This window comes from Piliocolobus tephrosceles, chromosome 15 (genome assembly GCF_002776525.5).
Source record: "Piliocolobus tephrosceles isolate RC106 chromosome 15, ASM277652v3, whole genome shotgun sequence".
Lineage (NCBI taxonomy): Eukaryota > Metazoa > Chordata > Mammalia > Primates > Cercopithecidae > Piliocolobus > Piliocolobus tephrosceles.
The window spans coordinates 53,528,719-53,555,083 of record NC_045448.1 but is presented as its reverse complement, the minus strand read 5'-3'; positions in this window follow the sequence as shown (position 1 = coordinate 53,555,083).

Here is a 26,365-nt window from a genome sequence, read left to right as displayed (position 1 = left end):
GATAAATGTCATAGTCCATTCTACTGTCAAGTATTTAAAACTAAATAGGCTAAAGATGAAATTACATTTTGGTTAAAAGAAATTAGAATTACATTGCTGCTGCCTCCTTTGTAGCAAAACTTAATAATCTGGCTCAGATGTCCATCATTTAAACACTGTGATGAGCACCTATAAGAATATAGACAGTTTCCATTTCTGTACCTCTATATGTCAGGGCATCCCTTTCTTCCCCGCCCTCTACATTCCTCCTGCAAAAGTAGCACATGAGTACAAATGTTACTACTATATTCTGATTCAAATCTGAAATAGCTTTTGAACATCCAAGTGTAAATGTATATGAAAATTCCAATTTCACGTTACAGATGTAGGAAGGAAAAATCACCTATAAATTATCTCAACTAGATCTAAACTAGATTTAATATTGTCAGTGATTTTCTTTATACAAGGCTTTAGATTGGGAACTCCTTTTCCTTACTATCCAAGAGCAAAACTTCAGTCTTCCCAGACACAGATCAATTTTTTAGATACCTTTCTGTACAGGGCTAGATCATATAAGCAAGAGAGGCCCTGACAGCACCAATTTGATAATGCGGTAATGCTCTGTAGTGAGGCCACGCATAACAAGAATACTGATATTTGTTCTGCTATTTCATTTAGTATTTATTTTTTAAGTTTTGTTTTCTATTTTTTATTTTTATGGGTACATAGTGAGTATATATATTTATGGGTTAATGAGATATTTTGATACAGGCATGCAGTGTGAAATAAATCAGTGTAAATGGGGTTTCTAGTCTCTAAAACATTTATCATTTCTTTGTGTTACAAATGTTCCAATTACACTCTTTTAGTTATTGTGAAATGTACAATAAATTATTGTTGACTGTAGTCACCCTGTTGTGCTACCAAATACTAGATCTTATTCATTCTACCTAAGTATGTTTTTGTACCCATTAACCATCCCTGTTCCCCTCACTGCCCATTATCCTTCCAAGCCTCTGGTAACCATCCTTCTATTTTCTATCTCCATGAGTTCAATTGTTTTTATTTTTAGATCCCACAAATGAGTGAGAATATGTGAAGTTTGTCTTCCTGTACCTGGCTTACTTAACGTATCTTCCAGTTGTATCCATGTTGTTGCAAATGACAGGATCTCATTCTTTTGTATGACTGAATAGCACTCCATCGTCTATATGTACCACATTTTCTTTATCTGTTTTTCCATTGATGGACACTTAGCTTGTTTTCAAATATTAGCTATTGTGAACAGTGCTGTAATAAACATGGGGATGCAGATACCTCTTCAACATGCTGATTTCATTTCCTTTGCATAAATACCTAGTAGTGGAATTGTTGGATCATATGGTAATTCTATCAGGTATTTTGTAGAACCTCCATACTATTCTCTGCAGCAACTATACTAATTTACATCCCTGCCAACGGTGTATGAGAGTTCCTCTCTCTCTGCATCCTTACCAACATTCATTATTGCCTGTCTTTTGGATAAAGGCCATTTTAACTGGGTGAGATTATATCTTATTGTAGTTTTGATTTGCATTTCTCTGATGATCAGTGATGTTGAGCACCTTTTCATATACCTGTTTACCATTTGTATGTCTTTTTTGAGAAATGTCTATTTAGATCTTTTGCCCATTTTTTTTTACTGGATTATTAGATTTTTTTCCCTATAGAGTTGTTGGAGCTTCCTATATATTTTGGTTATTCATCCTTTGTCAGATGAATAGTTTGCAAGTATCTTCTCCCATTCTGTGTGTTGTCTTAACTATGTTTCCTTTACTGTGCAGAATGTTTTTAGCTTGATGTTATCCCATTTGTCTATTTTTGCTTTGGTTGTCTGTGCTTTCAAATATTGCTCAAGAAATCTTTGCCCAGACCAATGTTCTGGAGAATTGTCTCAGTATTTTTTTAGTTGCTTCGTAGTTTGAGGTCTTAGATTTGAGTTTTTAATCCATTTTGGTTTGATTGTTGTATGTCTTGAGAGACAGAGATCTAGTTTTATTCTTCTGCATATGAGTACTCAGTTTTTTCAGCACTATTTATTGAAGAGATTGTGTTTTCCCCATCATATGTTCATAACACCTCTATAGGGATGGTTTTGTAAGTTAAGTTTTTGAAACTTTTCACATTAAAAATGATGCTTCAGGTTGTGTTCAATTGTTCGGTCGTTGGAGTTGGCATAGAAACTTGAAGCTCTTTGTGGTATGTACAACTCACATTTTTCTCATTAAAGGATTAGTGGGAAAAAAAGAATCCATCTGACTTAAAGGAAAACTGAAGTATAAAATAAATTTGAGCTTGAGATTTCCTCTAAGACAGGTTGCATAAGGCGGATATCTGGGTCCCAATTAAATGAGACCTCTGAGAGCTCTTTTTGAAAGGGTGTTTCTGCTCTTAAAATTCTGGGAATCCAGGTTCCTGAGTTCTATTTTGACTCTACCAAGACTTTGGGCACATGATACTGAGTTTCAGTTTCCTCAACCATAAAACAGAAGGAAAGAAGAATTAAATTAAATCGTCTTGAAGGTCCTGTTCAGCAATGAATAGATGATTTTATTGTAAGCAAAAATGTCTCACAGTTTGAAGGGGAGTAAAATCTAAAAAGATTATAATAAAAGTGGCTAGTATTTATTGAACATTTACTGTAAACCAAGTACAGTTCTACGGGCCTAGCATAGAGTCACTGATTCATTCCTTTTCCATACTGAGGTGCTGAAATTGTTTCTATTTAAACATGGAGAAGCTGAGGTACAGAGACAAAGAAAAACTTGCTGAAGGTCTTGCAGCTAGTAAGGGGTGCAGCAGAAATCTCAAGCCAGTGAGATATCAAGAGCCCGGAGCCCAAACCACAACTTTCTGCTGAGGAGCATTTCCATGTAGAATGGTCCCTTCTCTGCATTCTTGTTTTCAGGAGGCATAATGAAAAAGGTGGAGAAAAACTTAGCTGAGAAATCAACTCTAAGTCTCTTTGGGGACTAGTTTATCACCTTAAGTGATTTCTGGAACATTCTTCTTTCATGCTTAAGCAAGATTCTGATATAGTATGATACTGGCAGAGGTTGTAAAGTGTCTGTCAAGTTGGCATTATAGTGCTACCCTGGGCTTTTCTACTGTCCAACTCAAAGCAATATTTATATAAAAGATCACAGAAACTGAATTACAAATTCTTTCTCATTCAGGCCTTGCTGGTGGCACTTGAATATGTCAGTTTTGAGCAGCTCATGTGCTACTTAGATGGCGAAATAAGAGAAATGCTGCAAAGATGTGCTTTTCTTTAAGGAAATTAAAAATACGAAAGCATTGTCCTTCGAAACATGATGTAGTAGGGGTCTCTATGCATTGTAAATGATGTCTTTGTTTTAAATTATTTGCCACACAGTTTTCTTCCTTACGGAGATTTTCTAGTATTTATCCATCTTTGTTTACAGATTATGAGCTATTTTTTTTAAGAGTCAAATGGATTAAATATTGACAGAATTATATGGCACATGGGTTAGCCAAAATCACTTGGAAATGAAAGTAAAATGTGACATTGCCCAATTTTACTGTAACTTATTTGGAAGACCTCCTTTAATGTGTGAAAAAAGGTCCACTTCTATTGGTTCAAGTCCCCTGCTCTAAAAATCTGACTGGCGAATATGATTTTCAATGGCATTTTCAAAAAATATTGTAATTAAACCAATGATAAAAGATTGTTCTGTTACATTGAATCTTTTGATATCAGTGATAGGTAGATCCAGCCCTGTCAATGTGTTTTAATCTTTTCCTCTTCACCCTACTGGTGAGGGAGGAATTCCTATTCTGTAACTATGGAGATAGCTGATCATGCAATACCCGATCCTGGAGAGGTGACAGGACAACGGTTTATTAATTCCACATACTCACAACTTGAGGGAGGAGAATGTCACAGGCCTTGCAGGGCCACATGGGGTTGTGCTTGGGAACAAAGTGAATAAGCATGGGCTACGGGAAGCAGGCTTTGTAGTATCAAGAGGTTGGAGTAACCCCTAGTTCCCATGGGAGAGTGTGATTGACTTGTTTGAATAATTCCATGGCTAGAAGGGAACTGAAGGCCACTACCGTGGAATAAATCTTTTGATAAGTCGGGCTGTTTTGCTGCCGGATCTCATCTATGGGAATAGAGTGGGGAAAGGAACTTGGAGTTAGGCCATTGGAGGCCTTTGTGGTTATTCCAGATGTCTAGGCAGCACATAATGTTGGGTCGTACTTTTAGGCCCAACACCACACACTACTAAATTCAACCATAGTCCCTAGTGTCTAGGCCTTCCCTCCTGTATTATTCATATACTCTGTATAACAAAACACCACAGACTGGATGTTATCAACAACAGAAATTAATTTTTTCATTGTTCTGGAGGGCAGAAGTCCATGGTCAAGGTGCTGGCAAATTCAGTTTCTGAACAGGCCTCTCTTCCTGGCTTGTAGATAGTCACTATCTTTGCATGTCTTCACGTGGCCTTTTCTCAGTGCATGCATAGGAGGGAGAGAACTCTGGCACCTCTTCTAAGGTCACTAATCCTATCAGATGAGACTCTCATCCTTATGACCTCATTTAACCTTACTTATTTTCTTAGAGGTGCCACTTCCAAATAGTGCCATCATGAGGATTAGGTTTTTATATGGTTTGGCTCTATGTCCCTACCCAAATCTCATTTTGTAACTCCCATAATTCCCATGTGTTGTGGGAGGGGACCCAGTGGGAGATGAGCGAATCATGGGGGCAGCTCTTTCCCATGCTGTTCTCATGATAGTGAACCGGTCTCAGGAGTTCTGATGGTTTTTAAAAACAGGAGCTTCCCTGCACAAGCTCTCTTTTTCTCTGCCACCATCCACCTAAGACATGACTTTCTCCTCCTTGCCTTCTACCATGATTGTGAGGCCTCCCCAGCCATGTGGAACTATAAGTCCAATAAATCTCTCTCTCTCTTTTTTTGTGATTGCCCAGTCTTGGGTATGTCTTTATCAGAAACATGAAAATGGACTAATGCAGGTTTCAACTTTTGAATTTTTGGGAGACACAAATATTCAGTCCATAACACTTCTCCAATATTTTTCAATACTCCTCACACTTTTAATATTGGTTAACTTTTGTTTTTTTGAAAAATTCCATTTTGGAATTTTATTAATACTTACCATGGTATCTAGTATAAAATAGATTCTCTAAAATTATTTGTTGAATTGAGAGAGAGAATTTAGATTTGGATTTTGTTTCAGACACTCAACCTATTCAACTTTGCTCTAGATTTTCCTTGAAAGTAATTTCTGAAGATCTTTAGACAGGTAAATGTCTGATTTAAGACTTGGACAGCACATTATAATGTTTTGGTATTTTTTTCTTTATTTTCATTTCTGGGAGGAGTATTGGATATGGTATTAGTTTTGATTACTGGATCTGGTATTTAATGCCACATTTTTGAACTTCATCTGCCACGCAGGAGTACTGATACCTATCTTACCTCCCAACATGTAAAGATTAAATAAGAGTGTGAATATTAGCTTTCTTCATAAAGTGCAAATCACCACACAAATGCAAGGTAGGATCTTAGAACACACCGCACTTACTACAGCAGCATTACTTCAGCTGGCTCTTCAAAGCGTCTAGGGTGCTATTAAAAATGTTAATTTCATCTTCCTACATAAGACTTACTGAGTTACAGTAACAGATGGGGCCCAAGAATCTGCATTATAATAAAACCCCAGATGATTCTAATGCATATTAAAATCTGAGAACCAGTGTACTGTATTAAAGCTGGTTGAATCACAATGAATTAAAACACCTATCAGTAATATCTAACCCTCTAGTTCACCAAGAGGTGTTAGTTTTCAACAAAAACAAGCAATCAGTGAAAATAAGCAACTACCCACCAACCGCAGGAAGGCCGTGGGTGTACGATTATAATATCTTCATGCTTTACATTCAGAACTCTGAACTTAGTGGTTCTTAAACTAGCAGGATTTTAGAAATTCATGGGAACTTTCAATATATAGATTCCTGGACCCTGCTTCTGAAGACTTTGATTCGGTAGGTCTATTGCAGAGTTACGAAACTTGTTTCTCAAATGCTCAAGTGATAGAGAAATTTGGGGGCAGGTCATTGAATTATGGTAAAACTCTTAAGTGGTTGTAAAGTCAGCAAAATTCACAATTTCTTCACATAGCAAACTTCTACTTCTGATGTACTAATATAAGTGTTGGATTGGTAATGAGACATTAGTCTTGAAACACAAAATATAGGTTCAAAAAAGTGACACAGCTTACTTTAGTCCTGGCATCTTTTTGTGCAACGTTGGATTGTGTATGTCTATTTGGAATGAAGCCACTTTTTATCTTGACTCAGGATGTACAGTTGAAAACATGAGACCCCTACAGAGCCCAGCAGTTCTGTCTAAATGCCCTTTTTCCCCTGAAATCTGATGGCTTTTCTTTACTGCTCTCTTTAATCCTAGTGTTTGAGAAGGAATCTGAATGCAAAACCCATCATAAACCTTTCTGAACACAAAACATATTTAGTGGAATAGTCTTAATAGCCTTTATTCAATTCCAGAGAAGTGGATTTTAAATACAATAAGCTTTCACCTATTCAAATACATAATATCATGTTTATGTTCAATCCCATTCATATATGTTTGTTGAAAATAGCAAATTATTTGTCAACAGTGTGCCCAAGCATATACCAATTAACCTGTGTGTTAGGGATATTAGTGCTTAGTTCAACACTTGAAACATGTGCCTGGGGAATATTTTGAAGTTGACTAAACGAAGCCAAATATCAGTTGAAAAATAAGTCTGTGAAACAATATTTTAAAAAGCTATTACAAATTGTTGTATGACTTATGGCTGTACCATCAGAAGCCTTCAAACAGTCTCTTAATTCTTACAAGCAATATGAAAGCTGGGTAGGACACATGCCATTCTTTTTGCTTTAGAGAGGAAGCAATGAAGGTGGGCTGGCTAAACTAAAATGGGCCATGAACTTAGTGTCAGAAATTATACTGAAACCCAGGTCTTTTGATCTTAGTTCATTTTTCACTGAGTCCGGTTGGCTTGGGCATAAAATTTATGTCATCCATATATCAAAAGAATGCCGTTGTTACATGGCATAAAAGTGAGTTTAAATATGTAGGATTTTACAGTCATCAAGAGCCAAATAATTTTTCTACCTTCCCTGGTTGGATTTCTGCTATCCAAAAGTTAACATCAGACAAGAAAAAATGGTGACATTCTGCCTGGTGTGTGTGTTTCTTCTCGAAATTGCAGCCTAAGTTCCCTTCCCTCTTCTTTGGTCAATTTCTGGGAACATGATTGATGAGCACTTCATAGTTTTCTGAGAGCAAAAATAATTTAAAGGCTCTAAATTCTATTAGAGATTAATTTTAGATAAGCCCCAGAAAGTACTTAGACACATAAATGGAATTTACTTTATGGAATCAGCTAGATACATATAATGTTTTCTTGATGTGTATTCATTAAAAAACAATGTAGAACACTGGAGCATAGATAATTATTGTTTTGAGAGCTCTGGAAAATTAAAGAACAGACTCAGTTTATTAGCATATAAGTCTTCAAATTCATTTTCTCTTTGTTACTGATTATCTTATAAAATTATTCTTTGAAAAAACGAGTAAAGTTGTCTTGTCACAGGTTACTTTAAGAGATCTTTCAGGTGTTGATATAATAAGAGAATTAGAGAAAGGAGTGAACTCAGTAGCAGAATCTTTTGAATTTTGACATTATCAATAATTGCTCTATATCTGGGTATTCCCCTATTAAGAATACCTTGCTGACCCATGAGTCTTTATTTAGAAAATATATATGAAAATATATATTATTATTTAGAAAATATATATGAAATATAAACATTTCATCATATCTAAAGTATTAAGATTTAATTATATAAAAATACACGCACACATGAGCACGTGCACACACACACACACACACACACACACACACACATATCTTCTTAACTTAACTTGTCACCTTATAAGGATCTGGGATTCTCATGAAATTGTATGCAAAATATTTGTTGGAACAGGGCTGGCTACATGATTTCTTGTTTTTGGGCAAAGTGAAAATATGCGGTCTTCTGTTCAAACTGGGAAAAGGTGCCCTCTTATAATCTGTAGTATCTTTAAGGTGCTGAAATACAAAGTTTTTTCCTTTCTTCCATGGTTTATCTTTTGATTGCCATTTTAAATTTCTAAGTATAAAATGAACACATTTAAAATTATTAGCATGGATTTTGCTATTGTTATTTATTTTGTGTGATGCTATTTAAAATGCAAATATAAAAGCATTTAGCCAGTAGGTAGAATCACCAAATCTACACAATTTCTGTTTCTTTTGTGTATGTATTTTGTTCTCACCAGAACAATGGAAGCACTGCATAAAACTAACTCAGCTGGTTTCATATCACTTGTTGGTATACACATATGCTATGAACACTTACTGCCTATGGCTTTCTGATACATAAAGAAGATTTCAAGGCCAAAAATCTGTGGAATGCCCTATCTTTGCTTTTTCTTCTATGCCATCATTTTCAATGTAGGTGGTCAGCTAACATGGGTAAGTAACAGTGACGAGAGGATACGATAGAGTTCTTTGGCTGTTTGTGTTTCTTAGAACACTTTTTTTCCTGGGTTTCAAGAAAGTTCTAGTTTGAATTGAAAGCGTGTACTCTTAGGGCTGTTGGTGCCCTGCTTACTGTGTAATTGACGTAACAGCCACCCTGTCACCTCTGCTGTTGTCACTACTGTCTCCAGCTGGGCCTGCAGGGATTATGGGAATGAAGAGCTGACCTGGGTCAAGGGCCAGACTCTGCCCAGTGGGGGACTAGACTATCTTGTCTCTCGCTGTCCAACAGGAACTCTGCCTCTCCTACTCCATGTCCAGGGTCAGAAGAGATGAACACAATAGAGAACTTGCCTTTGGGTTTAGTTTCGAAATCAGAATCTCATCTTACCAGGGTAAAAGTTCAATTTACAAACTTAGAGACTTTTCTGAAAAAGAAAGTTTACCTGGTCCTTGGTTTCAGACTTGCTGAACTCGCATACATTATGGGTCCACTGGAATTCTGTGATCCTGAAACGTGAATACTGTATGTGAATGGAGTGGCAAGGACTAGGGACATGCATATTTTACATTTTTCCTCTGCTCGTGCTCCACTATTCCATTGATTTCTCTTACAAAACACAAGTTCAAAGTTAAAATTATTAAGAATTTCAAGATAGAAACAGCAGAGTATTAAAACAAGCATAGCAACCTTCCAAGCTAGATACCCCGCTACTGCATAAGTCACATGCCAATGAAGTTGGCTTGTTTAGATAGGGCTATGTGTGTGTGCATACATGCATATTATTATATTTCTTACAATTTTTTTGGGATTTCTTACAATTTTTTTCGGATGACTTCATAAAAAGGTGAAAAGATGCTGTTTTAGAAGGATTGGAGCTCAGCAAAGAACCTCATCACTGTGCAGGAAAGATGGTAATACTCTTTTTCTCTCTTCTTTCAACAACGGAAGGAGTTGATACAAAGCAATTGAATTGCTGGTGCCACCTACAATGGATTCACAAAGCGATCAAGTTTGGGAGCTACCGCTCTGAAGGTTTTACTGAAAGAAAATATCAGTGTAACAACATTATAAATATCTGAGCCAGGATATCTATCAACTTCTCCGTTTTTGTCCATGAGGAAAAGGGACTCTAGAAAAGCTCATGGCTCGACAGCTCACGACTGTTTAAAAGCATGCCCTGACTATATTTCTTTTGGACTAGAAAGCTAGAGGAGAAAGGGGCTCTAGGATGGCCAAAAGAAAGCTAGGATTCTCTTAAATTTTTGAAAATAATGCGTTTGGCAAAAGTAGTTGTTGTTCAGTGATGAGTAACATCTTGAGTCACATGTGGCTGGCAAAATAAATTGCTGCACCCTGCCTCGTCACCTCTGTTCAGCATTGATATCACACAGTGTGAAGATGGGTGTTTTATTCAGGGAAAGGACACTAACATTTGTGTGCACTATTCCGGAGTCTTTGCTGCTGGTGGATGCTGTGATAATTACACGCAAATACTCATTCAGTCCGCCAACCATTTCTTTGTAATTGACAGTTTCTGACTCCTGGGCTCACTGGAGAGTTGTACACTTGGTGCAGTCCAATAAAAGCCAAGAACGGGTTTGTGTACATTGCTCTGTCAGGCAGACACAGTTCTGGGATGTCGGAGTCATTCATTACAGCCTTTGCTGCATCATCCCACACAACCCCAGCCAAGATTTAGTTGCGTGAAGGATTGTTTTCAAGCTTTTAAAGTAAGATGGTTTGCACTCTCAGATAAAAACTAGGAATGTTACACATTTATGATCCCAGCAATATTTTTCTGTGCCATTTAGCAACATGGGGAGGATTTGTTTTTTGCTGTGTTACTCACTATTCATAGATGGGAACAATTTATTTACTTTTTTGATTTTGCCCAATGGTAATTGGAATGTATTTGAGAATGACTGTACAGTAACAGAAGGTGGTAAAATGCAAACAGCTTTTGTCTCTGAAACAGGGTAGTCAAGGTTGGCAATATTATAGGGGTTACGTTTTCTCTTTAAGTTTCAGACTCCATACAATGTTAGAAACTGTCAACATAATGTATCATTGCTATTCAACAAATGAAGCAGTTCCTGTTTACAATAAAAGCATATGGTAATTTAGAAACATCAAAACTCATGCTCTAAACATTCTGGCACTAAAATATTTGTCTAAAGCCTTGACTGATAGTTGCGTTTTATATGTTTCCTCAAATATTCCTTTTATGTTTCAGAAATGAAAGCAAAGGATACAAATAAATGCATATGGCAGAGATGAGAATGATGACTGACACATTGAAATGCAGAATTCCACACGCGCATTGCTTTCTGTCTTATTTTACTTGGGGAAACGAAACGTCTGTGGCCTTCACAAGTGTCTAATTTTGTGATAAGAGGTTTATTAACTTTTCTGTTCTGTTACTTGGTTAGGATTACAATTTAATTTCTTCATAGGCATCTAGCCTGACCCTCAGAATGGATGCTCATCACCAGCTCCTTTTCCGGGCATGCTCCGTAAGCCTGAATAAAAGGCTCCAAAACTATTGTTGGCAACATTTTTTTCCTTATAAGAGTTGCTGTTTCTACTCTATTTTGTCATATACTGCCAGACCCCCTTTGAACAGGAGACATTATAGCAGGGTAGCTAAGAGCACTCACTTTAGAGTTAAGGAGATCTGCATTTGTCCCCTGAATTTACTTCCCTTATCTGACCATCACGGTCTCGTCTGTAAAGTGTTATTAATGTTTCATATTTTGTACCTCACAGAAATACTATGAATGTTACATGAGTTAATAGACATCCTTAGTACCATACTTCACCTCATATTACTACTATTATTATTAGCAGTATTAACAACTAGAAATCAAGTTTTAATTAAAAAAAAAAAAAAAAAAAAAAACTTTCCAAACTGTTTAAAAAGCTTCCCGAAAGGTTTCCTTTTGACCCGCTCTGTATAGGGCTGCTTGACTTTCTAGAATTTCAGTTTGCCTCTTGCTACTTCCAAAATTGGTTTTTGGCTTTTCCCCACTTCATATCTGCCTCTTGTCCTTGGTTCCTCATTTTGGAAATCTTTTTCTTCTCCTAATATGTAACATGAGTTTGCTTAACGTAGCTCAAGTTTGTTGCCCTTCAGTGAGCTGGCATTGGTGGTCCATCTGGCAGTAACCACTTTCTGACTTTTTGTTCCCTTTTCCCTTTCAAACCTGTGCTCTGTTATTGTCCTATGCTTGTAGTTTTCTGGGGTTTGTTCGTGTAGATTACACGTTTCAAAGGGGCTACAGTTCTCTGTATTATACCCTTTAAGACAATACTGAGTCTCTTTCCAAATACACAAACATATACGGTCTTAATAAATGCTTGTTAAACCAACTGTCATCAGTACGCCTCATCTAGATGTTAGAAGAAAAGAATTTAGGTTTGGAGATCTGGCTTTTATTGTACATTCTTATCCGTTTCTTTCTCTGCCTCCGTGTTTCCATCTGTCCTATTTGGATGTGTTTGTTCAGTTATGACCACACAGAAATGCGTTTGACGGCATTTAGCAGCACTTGTTTTAAATATCTGAATACTAGTGTGTGAGCACAAAATCACTGGAGATCTCTCCAGTATCAAACCTCAGGTATTCATCATCCAGACCAGAGTGGGCAAATGTTTTCTGTCACGGGCCAAGGTAGACAGTAAATATTTTAGGCTTTGATGGCCACAGATAATCTTCCCATCATATATTCTCTGGTTTATTTTTGTTTGTTTCAGTTTTAATTTTTATTTTTAACAACATTTGAACAATGTCCTAACCCATTTTTAGCTTACTCTACCAAAAGAAGTCTTAGACAGATTTAGCCCGCAGGCTGTGGTCTGTGACATGTGACCTCGCCATCTAGATAATGGTCCATCAGTTTTTTGTGGCTCCATTGAACAGACCTTCCAGTGCATTCCAAGTACTGTACTCTTTGCAATTTTTAAACAGTGAATTCTCCTTTTGGAAATTTTTGAAGAATAGCTGCAAAAATGATGTACGGCCCAAAAAGATCTTGGTGAGTGTTCCTTCAGTGCCCAAATTCTGTTTCTGTCATTACTGTTTTAACAGCAATTCTGTTGACCATAACAATTTGTGACAGATGGCTAATTCACGAATGCCTCCCCAGTTAGTCTGTATGTCTCCTCAGGTTAATTGTGTTTGGACTCAGTGTTCAAGGTAGACTCTTGACATGGCTTTAGGGACATTTCTGACTCCCTGAGGAAATTCCAGGTGTGCTCTCTGTGAATCAGACCCCAGGATTTTCCTTAAAGTCTGGCTTAAATGTCCTGTTTCTTCATCACGCTTTTCTTACTCCCAAGGTCTATTAATTTTCTGAGCCCCATGCCACCTGATTGCCACTTTCATGCCTTTTAATCCTTTCTGTTTTTCACTATAGATATTAGAATCCTGTTTTTATTCATTGTGTTAGAGCTTATGCAGGAAGGATTGTGTTCCTCATGTATTCCTTAGCACAGTGCTCTCCCATGGTAGGTGTTCAAAAACACTGAACTGAGGCCAGGCACAGTGACTCACGCCTATAATCTCAGCACTTTGGGAGGCTGAAGCAGGCGAATCATGAGGTCAGGAGTTCAAGGTCAGCCTGGCCAACATGGTGAATGGTGAAACCTTGTCTCTACTAAAAATACAAGAAAATAGCTGGGTATACTGGCGGGTGGCTGTAATCCCAGCTACACGGGAGGCTGAGGGAGGAGAATCACTTGAACCCGGGAGGCAGAGGTTGCAGTGGGCCAAGATTGCGCCACCGCACTCCAGTCTGGGCGACAGAGTGAGAATCTGTCTCAAAAAAAAAAAAAAAAAAACTGAACTGAATTCAAAATCTAAAACCTACTGATACCCAAGTAACAGATTTTTTTTTCTGAGCCTCCTGCTAGCTCTTTAATGGAAAGAACAGTACTGATAAATGATTTAGTGAAAGCTATTTTCATTCAAACAGGGCCTATGGAGAAATGCCTTCCTCACAGTGTATTTTTCTGAGTCTGTTCCCTTGACAGTCTTGTCAATTTTGATACATTTAACTATTTTCAAGTCAACGATAAATTCCCAAAGTCTAACACTTAAGTTTTCAGTCAAATAGTGTCACAAAATGACTTAACAAATAGTGTCACAAAATGACTTAACAGAGTTTTGAAGTTCTATTAAAATGTCTCCTGATTTGTAACCCCTTGAAACTCTTTCAAATGAATATCAGGATGGCCCAAAGTTTCCACTACCCCTTGAATATCATAACTCCTTCACTCCCCGAGATAAGTTTGCTTCAGTTTTGTCCTAGGTGGCCACACCTTCACCTGGCTCCCCTCAGCAACACAAAGGTTTTGCATCAAAGGGCTGGGATTCAATTAAGATTAGTACTCAGATGACCAGCACGGTGTGGAACAGAAAAAGCTGTCGACCCATGGATGGATTTCAGTCCCCCTCAAGACCCTGAGCTCTCAGGAAGTCACCTGTCTTGGGTTGGATTATGATACCAATGTAACCTTAAGGAATCAAAAGAAACTAACCTCTAGAAATGTCCCTGAAGCTAAGCTAAAAAAGTTAAGTTAAAGTTGGGAGTATGGGGGAGTGGGGAGAAGGTCCTCATGGGATGTGCTCTGGGAGGATCATTATTTATTTATTTTAAACAATTTTTGGTTGAATAGTGGGTATTGTTTTCTCAGCAAGGATAAGGTCTGTCATATCAGTACGCAGACAAAAGGATTTTATGACTGTGCATCTAATAAAAGCATACATTTAACTTAAATTGACCCCTACATACATACAAACCATCAGAACCTGGATTGGGGAAAGACTCAAATACCCTGAAAGGGACCAGAGAACGTGAAGAAGGGAAAAGGGAAAAGAATCATGAAATATATGCGATTCTGTGTGAGAGAATCTACCAATGTGCCTGACACATGCACAATTCTCTCTCTCTCTCTCTCTATTCTTCTCTATGTGTGTGTGTATATAGATATAACTCTATAGATCTTTATCGGTCTATCTATAGATAGATTGATTGAACCAGAAACCTGAAATATTTGTTTTCCCAGTAAAACCAAATTCAAATCTAAAACTTAATTGCTGGTGTCAATGATTTTGTTGTTGCATTTGGCAAACTAAGTACTACCTTGGCTAACTAATTTTATATATATATATATATATATATATATTTTTTTTAAATATGGAGTCTCACTCTGTCACCAGGCTGGAGTGTGGTGGCATGATCTCTGCTCACTGCAACCTCTGACTCCCTGGTTCAAGCGATTCTCCTGCCTCAGCCTCCCGAGTTGCTGGGATTACAGGCATGCGCCACCACGCCCAGCTAATGTTTGTATTTTTAGTAGAGATGGAGTTTCACCATGTTGGCCAGGATGGTTTCGATATCCTGACCTTGTGATTTGCCCACCTTGGTCTCTCAAACTGCTGGGATTACAGGCATGAGCCACTGCGCCTGGCCACTAATTATATTTAAAGTTACAAAAAATGATTCTTAAAATATGCCATGTAAAAATTAGATAATTTTATTTCTGATGCTACTGAGATTTCCAGATCTTATCCACGTGGCCAGATGTGGTCTGGCAGCCACAGGTTTTGTTTTTTGTTTTTTTAATAGGCTAGAAAAAAGGTTTATAAATTGTGCTAAATATTGTAATACTAAACTGAAGATGATATTCACAAAACAAGGAAAAAGTTTCAGAATATAGAGAGGTAAAGGGTGTTAAGGCAAGCTGACACAACTTGTAGGACAGTGGGAAAATAGTAAGGAAGTGTGACCTAAACTGAATCCTCAAAATGTTTTCTATCTTGCTGAGAAAAGTAAACACACTGGCAGAGAGAGGGCTCCTTGAGGAACAGCTGGGAATGGGTAATGAGCACCACTGCTTTAAGATTCCCTTCTGCTTGACTGAACTTCAGAAAGGTTTTCTCCTGACTGTAGGTCTTTAACTTCTGTTCCCTAGAGCAGAAATTCCATATTTTAGGAAACATGCAACTGTAAATACTTTCTGTGTTCCATTGATATGTAAATTTTCTCCCAGCCTCTTGGAAGTTTACAGTCCAGGAAACGTCTTTGTCAAGGACCTGGGAATGATCTCTTTGAAATAACTGGGGATGGTGTTCCTAGCTCCCCGTCTCTGTGGGAGGGTGGGACCCTAACTTCTATAGCTAACAGTTAGCAAATACAGATGACTTAGTCACAGAGAAAAACATTTGCAAACTCAGGAATAATTCAGTGTACTGGACACATTGCACTGATTGGCCACCCCATGAATATTCTCCAGTACTTTCCCCCTAGTTCACCCCGTCCTTAAAAACTACTCCACCTTTTGTTTCAGTGGAGTTGAGCACTAAGAAATCATCTGTGCTTTCTCCCATATTGCTAGTGATAATGTCAGAAGAAAATAAACTTCCGTTTGCTCATCTTGTCCTGTGTAATTTTCCTTTAACAGTAAGCATACCATCTGCCAACTTACGTGTCTTAGGGTGATTTTTGTATCATGGAAAAAATAGGTGCAGTTTTTTTGCAACCATTTTTTTTTCACATAAGGATATTATTATTATTATTATTTTATTATACTTTAAGTTCTAGGGTATATGTGTAAAATGTGAAGGTTTGTTACATATATATACATGTACTGTGTTGATGTGCTGCACCCATTAACTCGTCATTTACCTTGGGTATATCTCCTAATGTTATCCCTCCCCCCTCCTCCACCCCACGACAGACCCTGGTGTGTGGTGTTCCCCACCCTGTATCCAAGTGTTCTCATTGTTCAGTTCCCACCTATGAGTGAAAACATGCCGTGTTTGGTTTACTGTCCTTGCGATAGTTTGCTGAGAATGATGGTTTCCAGCTTCATCCATGTCTCTACAAAGGACATGAAGTCATCCTTTTTATAGCTGCATAGTATTCCATGGTGTGCATGTGCCACGTTTTCTTAAGCCAGTCTATCATTGATGGACATTTGGATTGATTCCAAGTCTTTGCTATTGTGAATAGTGCCACAATAAACATACATGTGCATATGTCTTTATAGCAGCATGATTTATAATCCTTTGGGTATATACCCAGTAATGGGATGGCTGGGTCAAATGGTATTTCTAGTTCTAGATCCTTGAGGAATCACCACACTGTCTTCCACAAGGTTGAACGAGTTTACAGTGCCACCAATAGTGTAAAAGTGTTCCTATTTCTCCACATCCTCTCCAGCACCTGTTGTTTCCTGACTTTCTAACGATTGTCATTCTAACTGGTGTGAGATACCATCTACTGATGGTGTCTCATTGTGGTTTTGATTTGCATTTCTCTGATGGCCAGTGATGATGAGCATTTTTTCATGTGTCTGTTGGCTGCATAAATGTCTTCTTTTGATAAGTGTCTGATCATATCCTTTGCCCACTTTTTGATGGGGTTGTTTGATATTTTCTTGTGAATTTGTTTAAGTTCCTTGTAGATTATGGGTATTAGCCCTTTGTCAGATGGGTAGATTGTAAAAATTTTCTCCCATTCTGTAGCTTGCCTGTTCACTCTGATGGTAGTTTCTTTTGCTGTGCAGAAGCTCTTTAGTTTAATTAGATCCCATTTGTTAATCCCAGGTTTTTGTTGCCATTGCTTTTGGTGTTTTAGACATGAAGTCCTTGCCCATGCCTATGTCCTGAATGGTATTACCTAGGTTTTCTTCTAAGGTTTTTATGGTTTTAGGTCTAACATTTAAGTCTCTAATCCATCTTGAATTAATTTTCGTATAAGGAGTAAGGAAAGGATCCAGTTTCATCTTTCTACTTATGGCTAGCCAATTTTCCCAGCACCATTTATTAAATAGGGAATCCTTTCCCCATTTCTTGTATTTATCAGGTTTGTCAAAGATCAGATGGCTGTAGATGTGTGGTATTATTTCTGAGGGCTCTGTTCTGTTCCATTGGTCTATATCTCTGTTTTGGTACCAGTACCATGCTGTTTTGGTTACTGTAGCCTTGTAGTATAGTTTGAAGTCAGGTAGCATGATGCCTCCAGCTTTGTTCTTTTGTCTTAGGATTTTCTTGGCAATGTGGACTCTTTTTTGATTCCATATGAACTTTAAGGCAGTTTTTTCCAATTTTGTGAAGAAAGTCATTGGTAGCTTAATGGGGATGGCATTGAATCTATAAATAACCTTGGGCAGTATGGCCATTTTCATGATATTGATTCTTCCTATCCATGAGCATGGTATGTTCTTCCATTTGTTTGTGTCCTCTTTGATTTCACTGAGCAGTGGTTTGTAGTACTCCTTGAAGAGGTCCTTCACATCCCTTGTAAGTTGGATTCCTAGGTATTTTATTCTCTTTGCAGCAATTGTGAATGGAAGTTCATTCATGATTTGGCTCTCTGTTTGTCTGTTAGTGGTGTGTAAGAATGCTTGTGATTTTTGCACATTGATTTTGTATCCTGAGACTTTGCTGAAGTTGCATATCAGCTTAAGGAGATTTTGGGCTGAAACAATGGGGTTTTCTAAATATACAATCATGTCATCTGCAAACAGGGACAATTTGACTTCCTCTTTTCCTGATTGAATATGCTTTATTTCTTTCTCTTGCCTGATTGCCCTAGCCAGAATTTCCAACGCTGTGTTGAATAGGAGTGGTGAAAGAGGGCATCCCTGTCTTGTGCCAGTTTTCAGATGGAATGCTTCCAGTTTTTGCCCTTTCAATATGATATTGGCTGTGGGTTTGTCATAAATAGCTCTTATTATTTTGAGGTATGTTCCATCAATACCGAATTTATTGAGCGTTTTTAGCCTGAAGGGCTGTTGAATTTTGTCAAAGGCCTTTTCTGCATCTATTGAGATAATCATGTGATGTTGTCTTTGGTTCTGTTTATATGATGGATTACATTTATTGATTTGCGTATGTTGAACCAGCCTTGCATCCCAGGGATGAAGTCAAATTGATCATGGTAGATAAGCTTTTGAAGTGCTGCTGAATTCGGTTTGCAAGTTTTTTCTCGAGGATTTTTGCATCGATGTTCATCAGGGATATTGGTCTAAAATTCTCCTTTTTTGTTGTGTCTCTGGCAGGTATCAGGATGATGTTGGCCTCATAAAATGAGTTAGGGAGGATTCCCTCTTTTTCTATTGACTGGAATAGTTTCGGAAGGAATGGTACCAGCTCCTCCTTGTACCTCTGGTAGAATTCAGCTGTGAATCCATCTGGTCCTGGACTTTTTTTGGTTGGTAGGCTATTAATTATTGCCTCTATTTCAGAGCCTGCTATTGGTCTATTCAGGGATTCAACTTCTTCCTGGTTTAGTCTTGGGAGAGTGTATGTGTCCAGGAATTTATCCATTTCTTCTAGATTTTCTAGTTTATTTGCATAGAGGTGTTTATAGTATTCTCTGATGGTAGTTTGTATTTCTGTGGGGTAGGTGGTGATACCCCCTTTGTCATTTTTTATTGCGTCTCTTTGATTCTTCTCTTTTCTTCTTTATTAGTCTTCTAACGGTCTATCAATTTTGATCTTTTCAAAAAACCAGCTCCTGAATTCATTGATTTTTTTGAAGGAGTTTTTGTCTCTATCTCCTTCAGTTCTGCTCTGATCTTAGTTATTTCTTGCCTTCTGCTAGCTTTGGAATGTGTTTGCTCCTGCTTCTCTAGTTCTTTTAATTGTGATGTTAGGGTGTCAATTTTAGATCTTTCCAGCTTTCTCTTGTGGGCATTTAGTGCTATAAATTTCCGTCTACACACTGCTTTAAATGTGTCCCAGAGATTCTGGTATGTTGTGTCTTTGTTCTCGTTAGTTTCAAAGAACATCTTTATTTCTGCCTTCATTTCGTTATGTACCCAGTAGTCATTCAGGAGCATTTTGTTCAGTTTCCATGTAGTTGAGTGGTTTTGATTGAGTTTCTTAGTCCTGAGTTCTAGTTTGATTGCACTGTGGTCTGAGAGACAGTTTGTTATAATTTCTGTTCTTTTACATTTGCTGAGAAGTGCTTTACTTCCAAGTATGTTGTCAATTTTGGAATATGTGTGATGTGCTTAGAAGAATGTATATTCTATTGATTTGGGGTGGACAGTTCTGTAGATGTCTATTAGGTCCAATTGGTGCAGAGTTGTGTTCAATTCCTTGATGTTGTTGTTAACTTTCTGTCTCATTGATCTGTCTAATGTGCAACCAGTTTTTAAAAGCATATCTCATTTTGGAGAACTTGCAACTTTTGTGTTGCATTTAATATCAAACCTGTATGTAGGTGGAGACTGTGTGAGTATTGTGTAAGTGAATGTTTGTGTGTTTCTGAGTACTAGGAGGATCACTGTGAAAGCGTATGAACTTTTTGACTTTTTTCTCTTTGGGGTCATTTTTGCATATCCTTTGTTTCTCTGATCTGAGAACCTAGTGTAGAGAAGCCAGCTCTGCTCTCATACTAGAGCTCCTTCTCACAGCCAGTTAATCATTCTAGCAAGGCAGATATCTTCTTCGTGGGCCTGTCATAGCAGGTGAAGAGAAAGCTGGCTTAATCAAAGGTTTTCTCACCAAACTGAAATATGATCTGACTGCTTGGAGAGGCCTCTGTGTATGTAGGCAACAGCTTTTCTGACTTTCAACCATAAAGAAGGAAGAAAAATATCTCACTGAAGACTCATACCTTAAAATGCCTGAGGAGATTGCAGCTGTATTTTCTCATGAATGGAGGGGAGCTCCCTGATGTGTTTCCTAATGATAGTTTTGGGGAGGGGTTGATTAGAGAGAAGATGTCTGACTAAAGTATGTGTGCTAGCAAATAAGACAGAATAAGGTCTTCTTCAACCATCTGAAAGAAGTTTTCCTTTGGTGGTCATCCAGAGAAATTTAAAGTTGTCCATCTGATGTGTGAAAAGTATTTTCTTCAGCTTTTTGCATTCCTTGTGATAAATCAGTGAACTTCTCCAAACTACTCAGATGTACTGTGGGGATTAAATTTTGATTCTAACCTTGTGGGTGGGGTAGAATGTGAGCCTGGCTAATGAGTCTCTGACAATGACACTCCTTTGAAGGAATGAAAGCAGACAGGCAAGAAAGCCAGTTTTTTTTTTTTCTTAATCAAATTAATATTGGCAGCCTTCCTAATATATAATAGGAGAAAGGCAAAGAAATGTGGAGAATACCCTGCCATTTGGTGGAAACTGTCGAAAAGAAACTACTATTTGCGTAAGTGACAATGGATCTACTTCAAAATTGTAATGTGTAATGCGGCAGAGATGATGTGGGTGAATTCTTCCTGTCGGCTAAGCCATTTTGTATCTGGGGTTCACCTTTAAACCAATCCATTTGTTGTCCATTTCCTCTGCTGTTTGTTTTAAAGTTAACGGCAAAGATAAAATCAGCTTAGAGAGGAAGTTGACAATCTGGTGAATTGCTGTGGCTTTTCTCTTTTAGGCAATAGAAGAGATACCAAGGGTCAAAGCAGAGAGTAATGTTTCTCCAGGAAATAAGTTGTCTCTATTATCTCAGATGCTTTCGAATATTCAAAATTGCCAACTAGCTTTATAGGCTCACAGGGAGACTCAGGGAGGACTGACCTCTCTATCTGCCGAAGAGTATCAGCAGGCAAACACAGGCTTCTCTTGGCTGGGTGGCAGCAAGGCTCAGTGTGTGAAGAGAGGACAGTGATGTGGCTTATGGAAATTCAGAGAGGCCTTGTTCTCCTTTCATGGAAAATTCATCTCATGATAGCATAGAAAACATAAAACTTTGTGTATTGATGAGACAGCATATAAAAAGAAAGGCCAAGAATGGTTCTTACGTATTACTTCTTTAAATAGCATGATAGTCTTTTCTGGGCCTCATCACTGTTCCAATAGTAGGCCTATTTTGTATATTTTTTTTGCACAAATAACTTGTGGAATAAATTTAATGTTTTTATTCTCAAGTTCCTCTTTTATATAATGCCAATCCCAAGTACTTCAGTTCTATTAAATTAAGTAATTCATTGATAAATTGTTTTTAAGTCATAGAAGGTACTGTATGCCAGTGACTGTGTTGAATACTGTCCGACAGGAACTCATATACCTTTTTCTATACTGAGTTCTTCTTGCATTTTTAAGATACAGCCATAATCATATCATTATGAGATTTTATTTTGTTTGTAATTGTACTGTACATACTGTTTTGTTTTTCATTTAGTTTTTTTTTTGTTTAATTTCTGGGTGGTTAAGTTTAAAAACTTGTATTAAATTTTCTATGGTATCAAAACCAGGGTAAGACACATAGTAGATAGTTAATGTGTTTTGATTGATTTTTCCCTTTGGTCAGCTTTGGGAGTACTCCCTACCTGCTGAGCTATTGTTTTCTTTTGGGGCTTCCGGGCTATTGTTTTCTATACCGTTTCTTGACTTTAAACCTGAGTTCTGATCGTGGAGTTATAGGGGACAGAGATCAAATGCGACCTACCTGGAGAATTGGGAGTTTTGAGAAAGCCCAGCAGATAGGTTAGTGAAGAACTGGGCAGATCTGAGTTGACATCAGGAGAAAAAGGGCCCTGCTGGGGAGGGCCTAGACAAGTGGACAGCATTGGCTTCTGCCAAAGGTCTTCCTCCATGCCCCATTCCAATACGTAGCAAACCTGGAATCACTGATTTTTCTCATTCACTGTCACTCTGTTGCCAGCGCTTTAGCCAAGTCCTGTGAATATGACACTCATGCTGTATCCCCTAACCAACCCTTGAACACTGCTTTGTTCATCATAGTTACCATTACCTGAGGCTATAGACTTTCTCTTTGCTGAACTTGACCTGACATTAATGACTTGTTAAAAAGTCAGGCTCTTCGTTGGGTCACTCCTGGATTAGTCATGGGAGCTATTAGTTATACAAAGCAGGACAGACATATAGATATTGCTACCCACACAGCCGGATGCGGTGGCTCATGCCTGTAATCCCCACAGTTTGGGAGGCTGAGGCGGGCAGATCACGAGGTCAGGAGATTGAGACCATCCTGTCTAACATGATGAAACCCCATCTCTACCAAAAATACAAAAAAAAAGAAAAAAAAATTAGCCCAGCATGGTGGGCACCTGTAGTCCCAGCTACTCTGGAGGCTGAGGCAGGAGAATGGGTGTGAACCTGGGAGGCAGAGCTTGCAGTGAGCCAAGATTGCACCACTGCACTCCAGCCTGGGCGACAGAGTGAGACTCCATCTCAAAAAAATAAATTAAAAAAAAAAAAAAGAACTACTAAATCACAAGGTAGAATGTCATAGAATTATAGTGAAACTCTCATGGTTGTTTCAGTTTACAAGTGACACGTCAAGGGCCCGTAAATATAATAGCTGTTTCTGGCTACTTGTCAAAGATTTTTTTATGTATATTTAATAATTTGATCACCACCTTTATGAAATAGGTATTATTATATTTTCTATTTTACACAGAGGAATGAAGCCTGAGGCACAGTTAACCAAAGTCTGTAAACTATGAATGAAGCATGGATTTAGACTCAGGTGTCATGATACCTACTTGAGTAATGTTGAACATTTTGATTGCTTGGAGGAAGAATGTTTTAATCTAAAGAAACGGCTTTGCAGACAAATTCTCACCAGCTCTGCTACTTACTATATAAACTAGTTTTATTCCAGGAATGTTAATTTTTATATTTATAATATATATACTATGCTAAATACTTCATGTCGTTGATAGAAAAAAGTGAGTATGTTTTAAGTGCCTAGCATAGTATCTGGGACATGTAAATACTCAAAGTAAAATATTAACTGCTTTCACTCACTCCGTTGGTCTCAGTTATGGGTAATATATCATCACAGTTACCTTCTTCCTAGAAAAAGTTTTCCACAGGTATCTGGAGATTCCCAAGGACTTCTGGAGTCATCTTACCCTGGTTAGGTAGTGAAATATAAACAGGTTTTTTTTTTTTTTTTTCCATAACGGAATTTCACCTTCATTTCTTCCAAAATTCTATGGTAATTAATGGAAGGAGTACTTCATCAGGTTTGGCACAGGCTGACCCTCCAACTGAAATTTTAAAAATATAGTGAATCATGTGATATAATTTATTTCCAATGTAACCACTGAGGAGAAGCTTGTCATTTTCCTTTTAAACCATGTACATTGCTAAGTTTTCCATGGGCTTGCTGTACATACATAATTTTTAAAATGGAAGTAGAATTTGAAGAGGATGATCAAGGTAGACTACAGTGGTTTGGCATTGCAGTAGTTTGGGATGTCAGTAATTCTTAAGCTAAAATAAAGACTTTCATGATTCAACAGGACCCCTCTAATTTTACATTTATTGTCATCTTTCATTTGCTTTCCTATCTTGGAGCCATTTACCAACTGTGCTGACTGGACTGTGTTTGATTCCTATGGAGAAATGGTCTATCTTACAATTTGCGATGCAAGAGAAAGAGAGAAGAAATTTTAATTTTTATTTCAAAGTATTTGAAAAAATAATTATTTGTCTACAGTGAATTTTTTCTTATAGTGGGCATCACACAGAAAAGACTATTTTGTGTATGCTTTTTGGTGATAGTCTTCATCAATGAAACAAAATATAGTACTTTTCCAAAAGAAATAGTCACACATAGTTAATAAGAAATCAGTTGGGTCTATTTATTCTTCTCTTCTTACTGCAAGAATTTATTTGGCTTGAAAGTAAAAAACCGATAAGTTTCTTTGATATTAATTCATATAGCAGGATCTCTGTACTACATTGTGGTATAATTAAACTTGTCTTTGGTAGTCACTATTAATGTCACACTCCTGAGGTACCCTACAAGCAGGTTCAAGAAAGGTTTTTCAACCAGAGAACAATGATAGGAAATGTGTGATCTTCAGATGCACAGTCCTAGGATATTACCCTTTTGGATATCACAGATTGACTTCTGAACTGTATAAAGTTAATTATAATCTGAATAGACCACTGAAAGTAATTGTGTTTAATAAAGACTCAGGTGAAATTTTCATCGGCTTGCCTGAAATGGTGGGAAGCCACCATCAATAGCCCAGTTGTTTGTATCTAAATCTTTTTTTTTTTCCTCAAGATAAAGTCCCGCTCTGTGGCCCATGCTGGAGTGAAGTGGTGCTATCTCGGCTCACTGCAACTTCCGTCTCCCCGGTTCAAGCTGTTCCCTTGCCTCAGCCTCCCAAGTAGCTGGGATTACAGGCACACACCTCCATGCCTGGCTAATTTTTTTGTATTTTTAGTAGAGACAGGGTTTTGCCATGTTGTCCAGGCTGGTCTTGAACTCCTGACCTCAGGTGATCCGCCTGCCTAGACCTCCCAAAATGCTGGGATTACAGGTGTGAGCCACTACGCACCTAAAATCTTCAAGGTACAAACTTCAGCTTGAAAAAACACCAAGTGACCTGACCAACTGACCTAATCCCATGAGAATATGACTCAAGGAAAGGAAATGTACTTTCAAACTATTGGACAGTAAGAAGCATCGAAATCAATGACAAATAGAACAGTCTAGAAACTCAAAGTGCAAGAAGAATAAACAGCTGTAATGATGTGATGCAAAAGCTAAATTTAAGTGGAGGAAACAATGTGCTATTTTTTAAACTGATGTTTGTGGATAAGTCTTCTCAGCATTTCCAAGCAGTCTTGGCAGAAAAAAGAAAAAGCAGTCATCACTTCTATCTGTGATTCTTTTGATTGGTCATTTCTACAGTTCTTGGAGGTAAATCACACTGGGAAAATTGAATCAACTCAGTAGCTCTCAAAATATAGAACTCTTTATCACCCAGTTTACTTTTCTGATTCCCAAGAAAATTTCTTGGCCCTGAGGAAGAATTTTGTGTCACTAGGGCAGAAAAGTACACCATCTGATATGTTTAGGGTTCTCCTCCATCAATGTGTATCATGAGGGCAAACTATGATAATCAAGATGTGGCCATTAACTGAAATCAGTCTGAAAGGGGATCTGAAAAGAAAACTCTTGAAATCTATTATTTCAGTTGTCTTAGTCTGTTTGTGCTGCTATAAAGAGTACCATCGACTGGGTAATTTATAAAGAACAGAAATTTGTTTTTCACAGTTCTGGAAGGTGGAAGGTCCAAGATCAAAATGCCAACATCTGCTGTCTGACGAGGGCCTCTGGCTGCATCCTCACATAGCAGAAGGTGAAAAGGCAAGAGGGGACAATTGTTGTGTCCTCACATGGCAGAACAGCAAAAGAAAACAAACCTTGTCTTGCAAACGTTTTTATAATAACATTAATCCATTTATGAGGGCATAGGCCTCGTGACCTAAACACCTTCTGTCAGGCCCCACCTCCCAACACTATTGCATTCAGTTGCATTGAAGTTCCAATACATGAATTTTTGGAGGAGGTACATTCAAAGCATAGCATAAGTCTTCCTAAATTCCCTAGAAACCTAAAGTCTAGGTGTAGTACCCAAGGACTCTACAAATATTCTCTCTATATGTAAACATAGTTTTACCAAGAAGTGCTGTAAGAACAGCAGGGGGACATAGAATTGCAGTGTCATGTTATTGTCATTCTCACTAGCCTTTCTGCAAAGCTTCAGGTCCAGCCAGTTTCCTTTCCTGCTAATATGCATGATTGCTTCTTAGAGGTAGTGATTTTATGTGTGTTAAGCTTTGAGTAACATTATTACACTATGCTACTCCTCTTTCTTATAAATTTAGCATAGAGATTGAAAAGCTAACTGACATTTGACTGTGCTCTCTTGCTGGCTGGATTATGGAATACATCTGTGCATCATTAAGTGCATCTCTGAGTGATGATCAGGGCATTATATCACATCACAGGGT